This window comes from Ciconia boyciana, chromosome 6 (assembly GCF_034638445.1).
Source record: "Ciconia boyciana chromosome 6, ASM3463844v1, whole genome shotgun sequence".
In the NCBI taxonomy this organism is placed as follows: Eukaryota; Metazoa; Chordata; class Aves; order Ciconiiformes; family Ciconiidae; genus Ciconia; species Ciconia boyciana.
The window spans coordinates 21,211,868-21,227,512 of record NC_132939.1 but is presented as its reverse complement, the minus strand read 5'-3'; the positions used below and the strand labels follow the sequence as shown (position 1 = coordinate 21,227,512).

General features: G+C 46.3%; 1 protein-coding gene across 3 annotated transcripts in view; it reads left to right on the top strand.

Annotated features, from left to right (window-relative positions):
- The window catches only part of LOC140653530 (uncharacterized), an 84,430-nt gene that overhangs the window by 8,643 nt on the left and 60,142 nt on the right, over positions 1-15,645 (top strand). For 2 of the 3 annotated variants that reach the window (XM_072865698.1, XM_072865699.1), the window contains exon 2: positions 5,429-5,510. The gene's annotated coding sequence lies outside the window, so the exon portion shown is untranslated. Of the gene's footprint in view, positions 1-3,976; positions 4,049-5,428; positions 5,511-15,645 lie in introns of all 3 variants that reach the window. The other variant, XM_072865700.1, reaches the window with a different exon arrangement.

Sequence of the window (15,645 nt, the reverse complement as noted above, 5' to 3'; positions counted from 1 at the left end):
CTGTAAAAATTGGCCTGAATTAATCCGTTGTGGTTTGTTTGGTGTTTTTTTTTTCTTTAAAACTAAGATAAGATTAATTTCTGCAGAGGTGAAAGCTTGAGTCCGTGATTTTCTTAAGGATGCTTTGGGATATTTCAGGGGTGTGCATGTGCTCTGCATGGTAACAGCTATCAGGAAAACTGAGAACAGGGCAGTTGGAGATGCGTAGCTGGTTAATTGATTTTAATGCCATGGAAACTCAATTTGAGTAGCTTTGTGCTTTTTCTGGTGGGGGAAAAAGAAGCTGCATTAAGTGGAGGAGCAGCTCTGGGTATTTCTGTGAAGGGTGTTTAACGGAGGCTTGAATGTGAGGGGTTTAACTGTGCTCGTCTGTTCGTGTTGAGAGCTGGCGGAGTTGTGGTTTCAGTTTGAGCACGGTAGCAATCACAGGCAAGGTTTGCCTGGGGGCCCTGGGGCAGCTTTGTCAGGAACCCGTGTGACTAACGCTGTGTAAACTTAGAAAAACAAGAGAGGATTAGCTCTGCCTCCTTCACCTCTCTAAGGAGCTAGGGGTGGGAGAGCTCCGTCGGACTGCTGTTTGGATGGTACCTCTGGGGATGCCAGTGCATCAGCTCCCTCTACTCAGCCCAGCTTCGTGGCGTGTACGCTTTTAGGTGGGGATCGTGCTCTTGCTGGTTTTGGAGGCAAGGTGGCTGGCCAGGCTGTGAAGGCTTGTGCTGGCAGCCCCTCCGGTACCCTGAGCTGCACCGGGGTCTGTGGGGACCCCTCCATCCACCCCTGCACTGGAGGAGAAGCGGGATGGAGGTGGAGGGGGCTCGGGCCACCCCATGCTGGGGACAAGGCAGCCTGTGGGGACCATGCAGGGCTGTGCCATGCTCTCCCGCCATGCTCCTGGTGGTGTTGAAGGAGGTCACATCTCAGGATGAAGGGCTGGCTTAGAGTTTGAGCCTGTGCTTCTGTTTTTCCGTCCTTATTTTCCAGGGTTTCTCTGCAAGGAATTGGAAAATCCCTTCTATGGGCTGCCGTGACAGCCTCAGAAATACCCAGATGGATTTGAACTTTGGTGCTGCAAAGGGCTTTGTGTATTTATTTTCAGCATCCTGCTGTCTGCTTTGCTTAAGAGCTTTTGCTAGATCCTTTGCATATGCTTGTCCTTGCTCCTCTTCTCCTGAAAACCATTTGAGAACACCCTTCAGCTATGGTAAAACACACCAAAAAAAAAAAAAAAATCCCCAAACCTCTTGGAGAAATTTTGTTTTACCACTATTCCTTGGTAAGCTGCGAGGCTTGCATACCTGTGGTGTGTTGCTGTTTGGGTGCATCAGCCTAGTTTGGAGACCTCGGGTCTTGGGCACTTCACCAGGCTGTTTTGGATGGGTCTTTAGAAAAGTGAGTGGCTGAGCACATTCAGCAGTAAATGGATCCGTTAAAGTGTTTTTTAAGTGACTTACCCCTGTGCAAAGACAAAGCTATGATGGGTTGAAGCACTGTAGCTTGAAAGCCTCATCTAGGTTTCTACATGTACCACTGTGCCATCTTTCGGAGGTCGTGCTTCCCATCAGCTTTAGCTGATCTGAGGCTGTTCTCCTGCCAGAAATCCTTCCCCTTTATTTTCTTCTTTCTGGGATGGCTTCCAGTTGGATCAAGCAAACGATGGTTGCTACCACAAGCATAGAGATGACTGAGTTGTGTAGAAGGGGGAGGAGGGAAAAGGCAGGACTGTCTGTTTTGGCAGCAAAGGATAGTTTTGGATCAGTAAAGCTGATGAGCACATGGGAGCGGGCACGGCTTGCTGAAGGGCAGCTGTGTAGCCCCTGGTAGAGCATGTCCTGCTTCTACCCCAGTTTCCCTTCCTGTAAATGAAGGGTAAGGATCGCAAAGTGTGTTAATATTTCTGGAAGGCTACAATGTTGGTAGAGTCCTTTGGGATGCACTGCTGACTGATGGCTTCATGTATGTGCTGAAAACGTTCAGCTTCCCAGTTAACCCAGGGGAGGTATCCCTCCGGGAGGACTTTGAGCACAGCTTTTAATAAAATTGTCTGAACATATCAAGAAGAATATTAGATTGAATATAAGGGACAAATTTTCTATGATGAGAGTGGTGATGCACTGGAACAGGTTGCCCAGAGAGGTGGTAGATGCCCCATCATTGGAAGCATTCAAGGTCTGGTTGGATGGGGCTTTGAGCAACCTGATCTAGTCCAAGATGTCCCTGCCCATGGCAGGGAGTTGAGCTAGATGATCTTTAAAAGGTCCCTTCCAACCTAAACCACTCTGTGATTCTATGATTTCTCTGCTTAAATACGCTGCAGACCAGGACGTGATGTGTTAGTGCCTCTGTGGGAGGGAGCAGGACAAATCCCACTGTCCTGTTCTCTAGTTGTAAGGCTAGGGGTAGGTTTATCTTCCTGCCCAACTTGCTATAAACATTTATCTGACCCATCTTGGGCTGAAAAGCCATTGTGTTAGGTGCTTGTTGCAAGTACGTTATTGCCTTGACGATGACTTCTCAAAGTCTGTTGACTGGGGAGCTGGCGTGTTTTTGGTAGCTCTCTCGACGTGCTAGCTGTATCTGAGGTGTTCGTCATATGTGCTTGTGTCAAAGGGGGTTGTGCATCTTCCTAGTAAAAGCAGTGCAGACGCTCAGCCTTGCTGTTGGTTATGGGGGGCCAGAGCTGTTTGCTTGAGCTTGAAATTGCTCGTGTTGCAAGATCATCAGAAGAGGGGGGGATAAAATTAGCATAAGCCTCTTAAAGAAAACTTTATTATTTCTCAAAGCTGGCAGGAAACACCCCATCCTCCAATTTAGGCTTCAAAGTAGGGTTTCTTTTATGGTGGGTGTATCTGCTTGTGATGGGGGCATTAGCAAAGCTGCATGGTCAGGCTTGGCATCTGGCAGGTCCCCCAAGGTCATGTGCCTGCTCTATTGGCCAGTGCCACCCTTCTCTTTCACTGCTTATGCTGTGGGGGACTTCTCTGGTCGCTCCTGCTATGCAGAGCCCTCCAATTTCTCTCCCCCATAGTTTTGCTTGCACCCTTCACTCCTATTCTGGTGGTGCTTCCTTCTCCCTTTGTATGTCACCTGATATCGCTCAGTCCTCTGCCCCTATGCTTCATAACTTTTTTTTAAAACTCTGGTGAACCTTTATTTGCCACATTAGATGAAATAAAACGTTATCATGTTTCTGCAGCACTAGTTCAGTCTGCCAATGAGCAACATGTTGTGACGTCAAGGACAGAAAGAGTTCGCTGGGCTGGTGACACTGAGAAATGCATATTTTGGTGGACAAGTTGGAGCTGCAGGAAGGCAGCAGAGGAGCTTTGCTGGCATGAGTGCATCATCCATGCTCTACATTGCCCGGAGCATGGTTGTGTCTCCGGGGAGGAGCAGCCCTGGGGCAAGTGATGCCACTGGGCACTGCGAGAAGGGAGTTTAGGAACAGGGGGCTGATTCCCTGGCACTCAGTTGTGTTTCCAGTATATCCGGCTGCTGCTTTGTCTGAGAGCTGCAGTTGCTTTGGGAAGGCAGGCCAGGCCACCTTCATATGGGTTTGATTAAATCCAGCAGCACTTAGAGAAGCTACAAGCATCTCTGTTTGCCTTGCTCAGCAGTACCAGGAGGCGAGTTTGAACTTTGCCAGTGATGTTTCTGCAATGTTATCTAATAGTAGCAATCACATTGAGAAAGTTGTTAGAGGAAAAAGGAGCCGGAGGAGGAAGGGAATAAAGGTTGTTTGCGTGGCAGCCATGCTGCTCTCCCACACGTGCTGAGCTCTGGTGCAGGAGTGGGTCGATGCCAATGCAGATGAAGTCCTACAAAGCTAATGTAGCCCCTTTAGATGTAAGCCATGTGAAGCTAAGGTATTAATTTCCTTGCTGGGGGAGGAAAGTTATCTTTCCATACTTTTATAAATAAGCTGCAACTGAAGATTATTGGCCAGGTTGGATTTGTCATGTTATTTCTGTCTTTGTAGAGACTTTATGTTCCACTGCAGAATGGTGTTCAGTTACTGACTTCAAAAGAAAAACAGAAGACCCTTCTGGAGGTACATAACACTAGTAAATAACTTTTGTGTTTTGGCTAGAATGGTAGTGTAAAGCAACAGGGAGAGCAATTATAAATGGTGATGGAAAATTTGTGCTTGAGCCTGGAGTCCAAGGTCTGTGCTGTGGTCTTGTGGTCTTCAGCATTGTTTTTGTCCTTAGAAATGCCTTCAGCCCTTCCATAATGGGAAAGCAGAAAGGGGAAAATGGGGGGCCAAATGGATTACGGTTTTTCTCAGTTCTTTAAATACCAGCTGGCAATGGCTGACATCTGTGAGTCACCCACAGAGACTAGGGAAAACAAGGAAGTCTCTCTTTCTCAGTCCAAGGTAAACCAATATGCTGCATGAGTAAGTTTTCTTGCAGCTCATAATGAGGTCCAATTGGCAGGAAATACGTGAGATGTTGTTGGGCTGATCCTGTACCTTCCCCTTGCCGGTTTGGTGCTTTGACTGGAGAAGTTGTCCCACCCTGTTTCCTTACCTCCTCCCGCTTCCAAATCCTCTCTCTGTTACAACGCGCTTGAGGATGGTTGTTCATCCACCGTGTTCGTTGCTGTCCCCGAACCGTTGCATGAACAGAATGGGAAAAGTAAAACCGTATTAGATGCGGTGACCTTTGCTTCAGTTGTATTATCAGAAAAATGTCTACTTACAACTGCTTAGAATTGTTTCCAGTAAAACACCTTTTTTTCTGATAACCTCTTCTTTGGCGTGCAGCGGGCACTTTGCATGCCTGCAGCGAGGTGTTTCTGTAGCCCGCGGAGGCGACTTCTGTCACCGCTTTTGCTCAGTGCTGCTAGATGCCTTTTGTGTGATGAATGTACAAAAGCTTTATAAAGCAATCAGCTGGAAATATAAAACCATTTATATTATGAAACCATAATGATGAATCAATAATAATAATAATGAAAAAATGGAAGCAGCCTGGCTCTGACATCAGATGGGATTCATCTGCTCTGCAAACTAGAAGAAATTGCACAAGTGCTGTGGAGCAGGTGATCTTCAGCAGCATCTCAGGGAGAGGAGTAGGGGAGTTGCGCAGCTGACTGCTTCCATCCCATTTATCAGCCTCTTTTGTGCCCCTCCACTTAGACATTAACTTCAGTGCATTGACTGTTGAGGAGGCTTTGTTGGATGAACAGTCTTGGTTTGGGACTCGTTGTCTTGCCTTTTCCCTTTATTTCCTTCTGTGATTTTGGAGAATTCCCCTGACAGCCTTGTGCCGGGTACCTCCACTGTGGTGCCAGGGCTAGGCAGGAGTGTGTTCAGGACAGGGATCTAACACCCTCCCATCTCTTGCAAGGTTGCTTTGGCATCCTTCCCTTTCACCAGCCAGTTCTTATTAATGTCACTAATTGCTATTCTCTCTAACGCTTACAGGATTTGCCAGTTCCTGTATGCCGATGGGGATCGTGTTCTGGCTCCTTGTCGGTGCCTTAAGAGAAGCTGATGCTCTGAACAGGTACGTTTGCCGTGCTCCTGGCGAGGGGGGAGGGTCTGTATGTGTCCAAGAGTGAAATGTGTGCAAGGTTTGCCTCATGGGTGTGGATTGACTCTGGGACACAGTGGATTGACTCTGGGACACACTCCACAGTGAATAGTGTTTTTTCCATCCAGATGTGTTGTGAAAACGCCCAGGCAGAAGGTAAGGTTTGCACTTAGCCTTGCTGATGGCCCTCTGAGGAAAGCATTGGAAAACACAGCGTCGCTGCAGAGCAGCTCCTGAGAGGCCACACTCCTTGCTAATGCGGGCACAGCCTTTTCCTTCCTGTAGCACCAGCTGGGGAATCCCAGTCGAGCTTGCGGCTGTGCGTGCCGCTACTGTGCCCTCCTGCTTTGCTGGCCTTCGGTAGCTCCCCTGTAGCGTGCGTCTGCCTGCTGTCCTGAGTGGGGGTGGGAGGAAGCTGTTTTCATGTTGGTATCCAACCATGAACAAATCTGCTGTTGTTTTCTTAATGTACTGCAAGAACAGCCTGTAGCAGCTTATTCCTTCCTGGATAATTACTGCTCTGCTCTGCCACTGAATGCTATCAGAAGCAGTGGAGTAGTGCCTCCACTGTGCTGCCTGGTGCATCCTTTTGCCCGAGTTATTTGATGTATTCATTGCTTTAAGGCATCAGTGCTCAACTGAAAAATCTCATCTGTGCTCTCTGCAACTGTTTGGCACTGTAAGTGGATTGCTTGAGTTGGTTGTAGTCACTGAGATGCCAAACGTGCTTTCAGTGATGCCCCTCGCTGTGCTACCAGCAGATCCGCTTGCACCTTGATTTCAATTCCTGCATTACTGTGAGGAGGAGAAAATATAGGGCTGGGTTACAGGCTACTTTTTTATTAACTGGAATTATGTTCCCAACTGACCCAGCTGATTATGTTCCAGTGTGCGTGCAACCACTGGAATTGGAGTGGAATATTTTGCCATTTGTGGTTGCTCAGGGGAGGTCTGAGAAGCGGGTAGATGGATGCTGCCGCCGGACCGTCGCCGGACCAGGAAGGATTGGCTTGGCACGCCAAGCTCAAGCCTTCAGCTTGCCATAAGAGCTTACAGAGCAAAAGAAGCTCCTTCTGCAAATGTCCATCCCTGATGGATCTCATCCCAAAATGGCATTGCCTTGCATTTGGCCTGCCTGAATGGCCCATTTGATTGTAGGAGGACATAACCTTAACTCGCTGCATGAAGCTTTCTTGATTCCTAAAAAAGTGAAATGGATTCATTAGGGAAGGCAATCTTTCTTGAAAACCTGGTTCATCCAGGACTGTCTGGGCCATGCAGCGAATGCGCTGGAGGAGTAGGAGTCAGGGCGGAGCTGTTTCCACCTAACTCCCTTGTATTTCCCAGAGTTTATCGCACCATGCAAGCAGACGTGCTCTCCACTTCAGAGCTTAAAGCAGAGCTGGTTAGTAGAGCACTGCCTGTGCTTCCCATGCTAGCCTTCTCGTTGTACTTTCCTTTTCTTAAATTAATTTTCTAGTGTAAAAGGCCTCTTTTTAAAGGGAGAACTGTAATGAGAAGGGGAACAGCAAAGGTAGGAGTTGCCTCCATTTGCTAGCAAGCTGTCGGAGGGAGCCAGCACTGAGTCAGTGCCCCAGACTCCTGGTGGTGACTCAGGTGGAAAAAGCCCAAGTCTTTCTCTTACATGCCTGAATTGCAGTGAATTTCCTGTAATAAGGTTTCACCTCCTGTAGTGGCTGTGTAGGGAGCAGTGTGTCATGCTCTTCCTCCTCCATGGGTTGTGGGCAGCTCAGTTTGGCACTGTCAGGTGGTGGCGGCACTTCTCTTCCTGCCAAAACAGGTGAAAACTTGATTTACCCCAGCACCTTCAACCCTACCTCTCCCTCAACCCTACCTCTCTCCTTTTTTTCCCCGTTTTTTTTAAGATAGGACAAGTCAGAGTAGTTGCAGCTGTCTGTCTTTTGAGCTTGATGATATTCTCATGCAAATCTGGAGGTTGCATTCTCCTGGCAGGTCTGCTTGCATGTATTATCCACTACTTCATCATACTGGGAAGGGATCTATTTTGTGAAATGTGGTTTATTTTTAGTCAAGGCTTTCCCTGTCTGACTGGCAAAAGTTCAGCATTTGCAGCGCAATTTGCAGAAGCAATTTCGCCAAATACTCAGGCTGGGGGAAGGGAGAGGAAATCTCGTATTAGTTAGCAAAAAAGCTAAATGCTGACTTGAAAAAATAGTTTGAGATGCTGTTGTGAGAGCATAAGGATGGGTACTGCAAGTTGAGAACAATGATGCGTTTGCTGCAGTGGATAATTCAGTCTGGGTTGCTCTTGTTTTTCCTCATGACAGCTGCCACAGAGGTTAAGGTTAACCAACAGTGGATGGATGGGAACTGCTGCTCAGGGTCTGGTGGTCAATGTAGCCAGCCTTTTGGCCTGACCCTGAGCAGTGAGTTAGCAAACTCACCTTAACTGCAGCATCCATGGGAAGAGTATGTCCATGCAGTGCATTGCACTGTCCTGTTGTGCCTGCGCTTGGGGCCACTGGAGGCTCGCTGAGGGTCGAGCTTTGTAATGATACAGGCACTATCATCCCCATGTTTGAGTAGCCTTGTCAGATACCCTGAAACAAATAGGGTGGTGATGGGATGTCCTGGGGCAGTGCTGCAGCTGTCTCCTCCTCTCCTCCCCAGCTGCTGCTCCAGGGACAAACTGTCTTCATATGCCTCATTGCTTTCACCAACTGCTCCTAACCATTCTGGGTCTTGAACTGGCTTCTCATGTGAACAACTACCCTTCAGAGGTGAAGAGATCTTTTCTTCTTGTTCTTGCATCTCCCCTGATGTTTCCTCCACTCCTTTTACAGAGGCATCTTTGTTACTGTTTGCTGTTAATGCTGCAAACACCAGACGTCTGAGGATGACAACAGGGAGTGGATGACTGTGTTCAAAGCCTTTGATACTTACTCCTCTGACAAATGAGGCTTGGCTCCATGTGTGTGCACATAAATGATTTGTTTGCTGCTGCATGTTAACTCCTGCAGTTTGCTTTATCCTTCTTTTTTTCCCCCCATAGCAGACAAGTGCACAGCAGCTTTGTCACGGTTCCATTAAGAAAACAAGGAAAAATTGTTGAGTTTCAATTTTCTTCTGAATGTTTGGAAACCAGAAGAAAGAGGGGAAGTAGCACTAGGATTTTAGGTGTATTCTGCATTCGGTCTGAGTGGGTATACATTGCCTGCAGGTAACGGAGCTGTATCTTTGTGAAAGAATTGGGAATGAAACTTTTAAGTCACTGGGGTAGAAGCACCATGAGAATCAAGGTAAGAGCACCCATCAGCTGTCTAGAGCAGTAATCTTCCCAGAGGGAATTAATCTAATTTAACCTGATAAAAGAATTTACGCAGTGGGGGAAGTCTCTGCCATTTCCTGCTGAGCTTCCTGAGAAGAGTGGGAAAAATTAAGTGCTGAAACAACCCTCTTCTCTACAGGGGGGGCTTATGTTTTCCTAAGACCTGTTATTATCTTCCTGTTGAAAAACCATCTGTATCAGCTAGCAAATTAGGATTGTTTTAGCTACTCAGTTTTCCCTGGTTCCCTGGGGCTCGTTGTGAATCTATTTGCAAATCCTCTCTACATGTGGGATGCAGACCATCTTGCATGTGTCCCAGTGTTGCTGCAGTGGTTGGTCCTGTGCTTGCCATACCCCTGATGACCTGTGGATATAGAGGTTTCATAAGTTTGAAGCTTTTCCTTAGGGAAAGTTTGTGGATGGTTGGGTTTTGGTTTGGTTTTTTTTTTCCTTTCTTTTTTTTTCCCCCTTATATTGCTAATTATTTCAGGGGAACTCCTATCTTATTACTGCTTTTTCCTTGAAAGGTATTTCTCTTTCTGTCTCTTGCCCTCAGAGGCCAGAAGAACCCTGATTAGGAAAGCCCGTCTCTACTTTAAATAGCCTTAAGCATGTGAATATTCAGCTCCATTTCCTTTTACAGCAGCTTGTTACAAAATGAGCAGGAATCTCAGGGCATCCCTTGGTCAGCTTTTCGCCTGACGCTTGGGTGAAAGCAAGGAGAGTTTCACTCCAGCGGGTGAGTGCTTGGAGGAGGAGGTGTCCACCTTGAGCTTTGAGTACTCTGGTAGGAAAATATTTCTCCTATCAGTGAATTTTTGCTGATATTGTTGAACTGTGCTTAAAGTATGTGGGCATATATTGTAATCTGTTGGCGAAGATGCCAACCTGGGTTGGACCAAAGGCGCATCTAAACTGCTTATGTCCAAAGCAATACCCTATCTCCAGTGGCAGTAGAGGAGCTGCTCTGGAAGGAGCTGGATGGAAGCTGAGCAGCCTAATTCAAGACTCCATCTGGTCTCGCTTGACTTTGTGTCTTGCAAATGTGCTGCATTTTGAGCAGGCTGAGAGCCTCACTTGGCTGGCAGTCTCTAGGTCCAGGTAGTCTGGCAGGCGAGGAGCAGCCATGTCTGTGGCTGAACGCTGAAACCCAGGTCTTGCATGTGTGGTTGCAGCAGTGGGAAGGCTGTCTCTGGGTTACCTGCAGTGAAGGAGAGAGCTGACTTTTGCAAGGTTCAGATCACTGTTTCTAAAATTTTTGTTTAGCGCAGATGAGCAGTTGTGGCATGCAGATGTGTTCTTTGGGCATTTCACAGTTCGTGCTTACCCAGCCCTCTAAGCATGACAGTGCCAATTTAAGTGTCTTTCAATTTGCTTTCACATGCAGAGATCTCATGTAGCCCTCATGGAGGGTCAGTGTTTGGTGCCTGTCTAAATTGCTACTTATGCCTGGAGGTTGTTCTGCTCTGCTTTGCTCTGTAATTACTTGCCACGCATTGCATGCTTCCCAGCAGCTTTTGCTGCAGTTTTTAAAAAGGAAGATAAGGAACAGCAGACAGATGGACAACTGGGAGGGCTGCTGGTACTGGGAGTGGCTTTAGCCCTGATACTTGCATGAAGCATACTCTCCAGGCAGATCCCACTGCAACTCTTGATGAAGTTTCCCTTTCCTTGGCTGACTCGTTGGAAAACCCTTTTCACTCCAAGTTTGGTTTGGAAAGAGAAACACCCACACAGATGGCTGCTCTTCAGTTGTCATTCACGTTGGGGTTTTTTATGTTCCTTTTTGCATTACCCTCAGGTGAAACCCAGGCTTGCTGCCAAAAAACATATCCCAGAATTACAAAGAAACTAAACACTAAGGGTATTCTGTTTTTTCTCTCTAAGCTAGAAATGCAATGGGCTATCTAATATTTTATCAGTTCGCAAAGGATTGTGTTGCTTTTTCTTTTTGGCTGAGTTTCCATGTAGTTCACTTGTTTGTTTTCCTCAGATAAAAGATACAGCTTTCATTAAGACTTGTTTTGGCTATGTTTTGCTCCTTGCTTGAGACCGTCTGAATGGTGCCACTTTTTCTAGACAAATGCCATGCCCTGCTTTGGAGTCCTGCTGGTCTCATCTGATAAGGGTTTGGTTTATTTTTTTTTCATCCTAAGTGGCTCTCAGAAGAAGTGCTGGATTGTTAAATAATAAGAAGGATTTTTAGGTCTCTCAGATATTGTAACTGAAGGCAAGGGAAGGAGAACAATAGCATTGCTGGAAGACTTGGGTTTGGTGTGCTGGTGATTTATGAAACTGAAGTTATGGCCTCTTGCTTGGATGCCTTGTTGGGATCCAGGATGCTATGGATGGCACAGTCCATGTGAACTCCAGTTCTTTGGCCATACAGGATCTTTGCATTGCTCCTGGCTTTTTAGCCAGTAGAGGGAGAAGCAGAGTTAAGTCACAGTTGGCTGGCGTGCAGCTGTGGTTGGACTTCACTCTCTGAGTGCCCTTGAGAGGATGCAGAGGGGTCCTGCACCGGGTTGCCAGGGTGCAGGAAGACGAGGCTGAGGGAGAAGGTGGAAATGGCAACCCGAAGGCAAAGGTTTCTGGGGGGTTTCTAGAATTGCAGCTTGCTGTCCACTTTGTTTATGTTTTCTAACCCTGCAAGATCACTGTGGCAGGGCCTGTGGTAGGCTTTGGTAGGCTGGAAAGATGCCAGCACAAGGAGGTGGCTGATACTTCCAGGTGTATTAACTCATTCCTGAAATACCCAGTTTTTAAAAAAAGTTTTTTCTAGGGTAGCTGTTTATGGGGCCTCGCTGGCCATGCTTTGAGTGGAAATAGGACTGTCTGAAGGCTGCTTTAGGAGAACAGGGACTGGTACATGCATGGTGTGCAGTGACGCTGATAGTGCTGCCATCAGCCCCCACGTGTTTCCATACCTCCCTATTGCATGGTGAGGACCCCACCAAGGAGAAGCGCAGTCTCCCAGTGATTTAGCAGGTTGCATTTAAATACGCTGAGATTTATTGCTGCCAGATTGGTGGTGGCTTGAAAGATGCCCCTGCTGTATCTCTCCTGCAACAAGGATTTTTTAGAGGGATCTGTGGAAGAAAGGGATGAAGCAGCAGACACAAATTTTCTTTAAGTAATGGGAGGGCGAGTGAGATGTTTGCTGCTGTTCCCGTCCACAGCTCCATATTTATTTCACATGCCTGTCGTTCCATGGGAGGGAAGACGTGTGGGAGGGCCCTCACCCTTTATGTTAGGAGGTGTAGCTTGTTTCTGAGACATGGGAGGATGGAGAGGGGATAACATGGCCTACGAGGCGCTGCCTTCCCTCCACAATCATTCCTTCATTCCTTGTTTTCTGCACCCGGCGTGGTGCTAAGCAGAGACAGCCTCGAGGCATGGTGCCAGCAGCCCAGGCGTGATGGCTGGGCTGGTCCCATGCCTGGGTGGGAGCCGTGGGAGGAGCGGGGTGGGGAGCACCAGGGGCTGCATCCCTGCGTGGCATGAGTGCTGGGAGCTGCTGAAACCCCCATGCCGGGTTTCTGCTAAATGCACTCTTGGATTAAACCGAGTGAAAACTAGGCTTGTGGGAGCTGGGATAAACAGGTCGACCATGGCGATTTTCTTTTTGGTCTTTATTTCCTAGTGTGCAACTACTGAAATTCCTCTGTGTTACTTTTATCATCCTCGATTTCTGAAAGTATGTTTTTCTTTTTCTGTCTTTCCTGAGGGTTTTGGGCAGTGTTTTCCAAAGCTATTGTGGTGGGCATTTCCCCTTCTCTCCCAGCAGCAGCTTTCATTTTCAAATGAATAGCTCAGCATTGTTCACATTGTCTTCCAATTTTATGGGCTTCCCCCCCGCCCCCTTTTGACTTCAACTAAAGCAGTCTCCTAAATGCTTCTTAGAGTCCTTCAGGTCACTTGGCAGAAAATATTTTTTTCCTGTTACAGAAGGTCTCATATTCAAAGCTCCAGGCAGGAAAACTGCTTTTGTAGTGCTCACATTTGAGTTTCTGAAAGTGTGATTCTTACAGGCTTTTTGCTTGTTTTTTGGCAAGGTTTCAGTTAAGATTGTTCTAAGTTCAGCTTTAAGCAGGACTTCATAAGCTTGATGGAGTTGACTTTTGTTGAAACGTTTCTAATGACATAACAAACCCTGCTACTTCTGGTTTCTACATAGCATCCTATGTGTTAAATCTGTTCTACTCTTCTAACCCAATGCCTATTCCCCCCCCCCCCCCCCAATTCCCTACAGAAATAACAGGTTATTATTAGGATCTGTATGCATGTGCATTTACCAGGCTTGACATAGCTTTGCACCAAAGACATTTATCTCTTTACCTACGTTGAACTCGGAAGCTGGACCCTATGGTCAGCATGGTGTACATCTGCAAACCTCCCTTGGTTTGTTCGGAGTCTGATCTTCTGGCTGTGCAGAGACTGAGGTTTGCTTCCCTAATTTAAAATCAGCTGCAATAATGAATTTCTTCACTCAGATTTTTTGGGAACTAAATATCTTTTAAGTGAGAAGTGGGCTTTATTTGCTTTTTTGGGTTTTCCCCCTCCCCTTTGAGCACTGAATACTGGTGAAAGGCTTTGGGCTATATCAGCCCAGGTACGTGGTATAGCAGTGGTGTCTCCTAGGATGTGTCTGACTTCTCCCCCTCTCTGCTAATGAACATTGATCTTGTCGAGGGGGACAAGATCTCCTTGCCCATTGGGTACCAGGAGTCTGCTGATCCAGCAGTGGCAGGACTGCGAAGAGCAAACTGCTCAGGGACGGGATGCAAGCCACCCACAGCAAGTCACTGAGATCTTCTCAACTGCCAGCTAATTACCATGGCCTTGCAGTGTTTGCAGCTTGTGAGCTGATGCTCAGGAGATAAGTTTCCTGAGCGTTAACTGAATGGTGCAATCCCAGTACTTGCTGCAGCTGACCAACTGTGTTGGATGAACTCTAACGAACAACATGCTCCTCAGCTATTGTGCCTCTTAAGACAGAGAAAAAAAAAATTAAAAATAGGGTGGAGGGGGAGAATGGGACACATGTAGAGATTAATAACCTTTTCTCAAGTCACTGTTCTCATTTATCCTTTGAATTAGCTTTTTTTTCCAGTGTAACACCAGAATTTTGCAATAAAATCCACATGTGAGAAACGAGTGGCACATCTTCTAGTCAAAACAGTCTCCGTGTCATCTGACTGCTTAAATGGTCATAGAGAAATGTTTGGATTAAGCAACTAGAGGCCGAATGCATGCTGAATGAATTAGTTTCTCCCCTTTATACTGTAATGATGATGCCATTAGAGAAACCACATGAGAGGAACATTTCTCAGAGCATCTTTTCTGAGTTCATGTGTTTAAAACTGCAAACTTGAGTACTTTTAATCACAGTTCAAACCTTTCTGGGTTTTTTGGGGAGATGCTTTTCCTTGGTTAGGTTTTGTCGCAGGGCAGCTGTAGTATGCGTGCTTGCTGCTGGTGATGGGTTGGTCTCAGAGCAGAGGAGGTGGTGCTGTCCTGTTTCAGCCCTTGACCTTCTTTCAAGCCATGCCTCACTTTGTCAGCCCCTCTGAGAAGCTTGGTGATAGGTGTGGAGGGGTATTAATTATTTTTCTTCAAAATTATGCAGCGCTTGCTTATATTGACCTGGAGTAATACTGCAAGCATGGTGATGACTTTTACTTCCGTACGAAAAGAGGTGTTTTCTTTCCTTCTTTAACATCATTTCACTTAAGGTTGCTCTAAGCAGCTGATTCTTTGGCTGTTTTCAGATACCAGCCAAAGATACTGGTATTCAGCCTTCAGAAGGCTTTACGTGTGGGTTAAATGAAGGAATAATTTAATGAAGGACCTAACCATGTCACTGCAGCATCCCTTAGGTAGGTGTAGTCATGATTACCTAAAAGTGCCAAAGGTATAAGGTAAGAAGTTGATTATGCTCCTCCTTGAAAAACCTGGTTAGAATTAGAGGTCAATTAAAAAAATGTAATTTTCACAAGGGCTTGTAATTGACAGTTGCCTGAATCCTGAATTCAGACAGTTGTCTGAATATTATTGCTGAGTGAAAAAGTAATTTCCTTCTCTTTCTGCCACCAAAATTGGAGATGCCCTTCAGGCCTCTAAGATGAGATGAGTAGTAGTCATCTCCGTGGTGCAGTGGTTTCTCTCTTTAACTCTTTTTGCCTGGTATATTAAAAACCCTCCAGGCAGGCTGTGTTGTGTTTAAATTAGCTGGTCCTCTACCTCAATTAAGAAGCTCTCTTGGATAAATGTTTACTGTTAGCATTGAGAGAGAACATTTCTGTAAATAGCCTGATGCCAAGGCTATTGGTATGTTAACTGGGGGAAAAAAATAAAAAAAGAAAAAGGGAAAAAAAATAATATCCATGGACTATACAGCTTGCTTGAGCTTTCTAGCCTTAGAGGTTTGGCAGTCATGTTGTGAAAGAGGCTTCTGCTTTCCTGATGGAAACCCTTTGGATTAAACTTTCTTTGAGTTGAGGGACTTTGTATGTCTGGTATGGAAAAGCCTGCAAGCATACCCAGCTCGCAGCATCTGTGGAAAAAACAGCTGCTCTGTCTGCTTGAGAATGGTTGTCCTGGGGATCTGCCCGAAAATCTGTTTTTTCCATTGCTCAAGCACAGTATCAGGCTTGGCACACGTTGTCACACATAATAATATGGATAGGGTTTGCAGTTGGCACACCTTTTAAAGAGCCTATTATTATAACCTTGCCATAACGCATTAATTATGCTGTTGAGATAATGATAGTGGTATACTAGTATAGCTAAAATGCC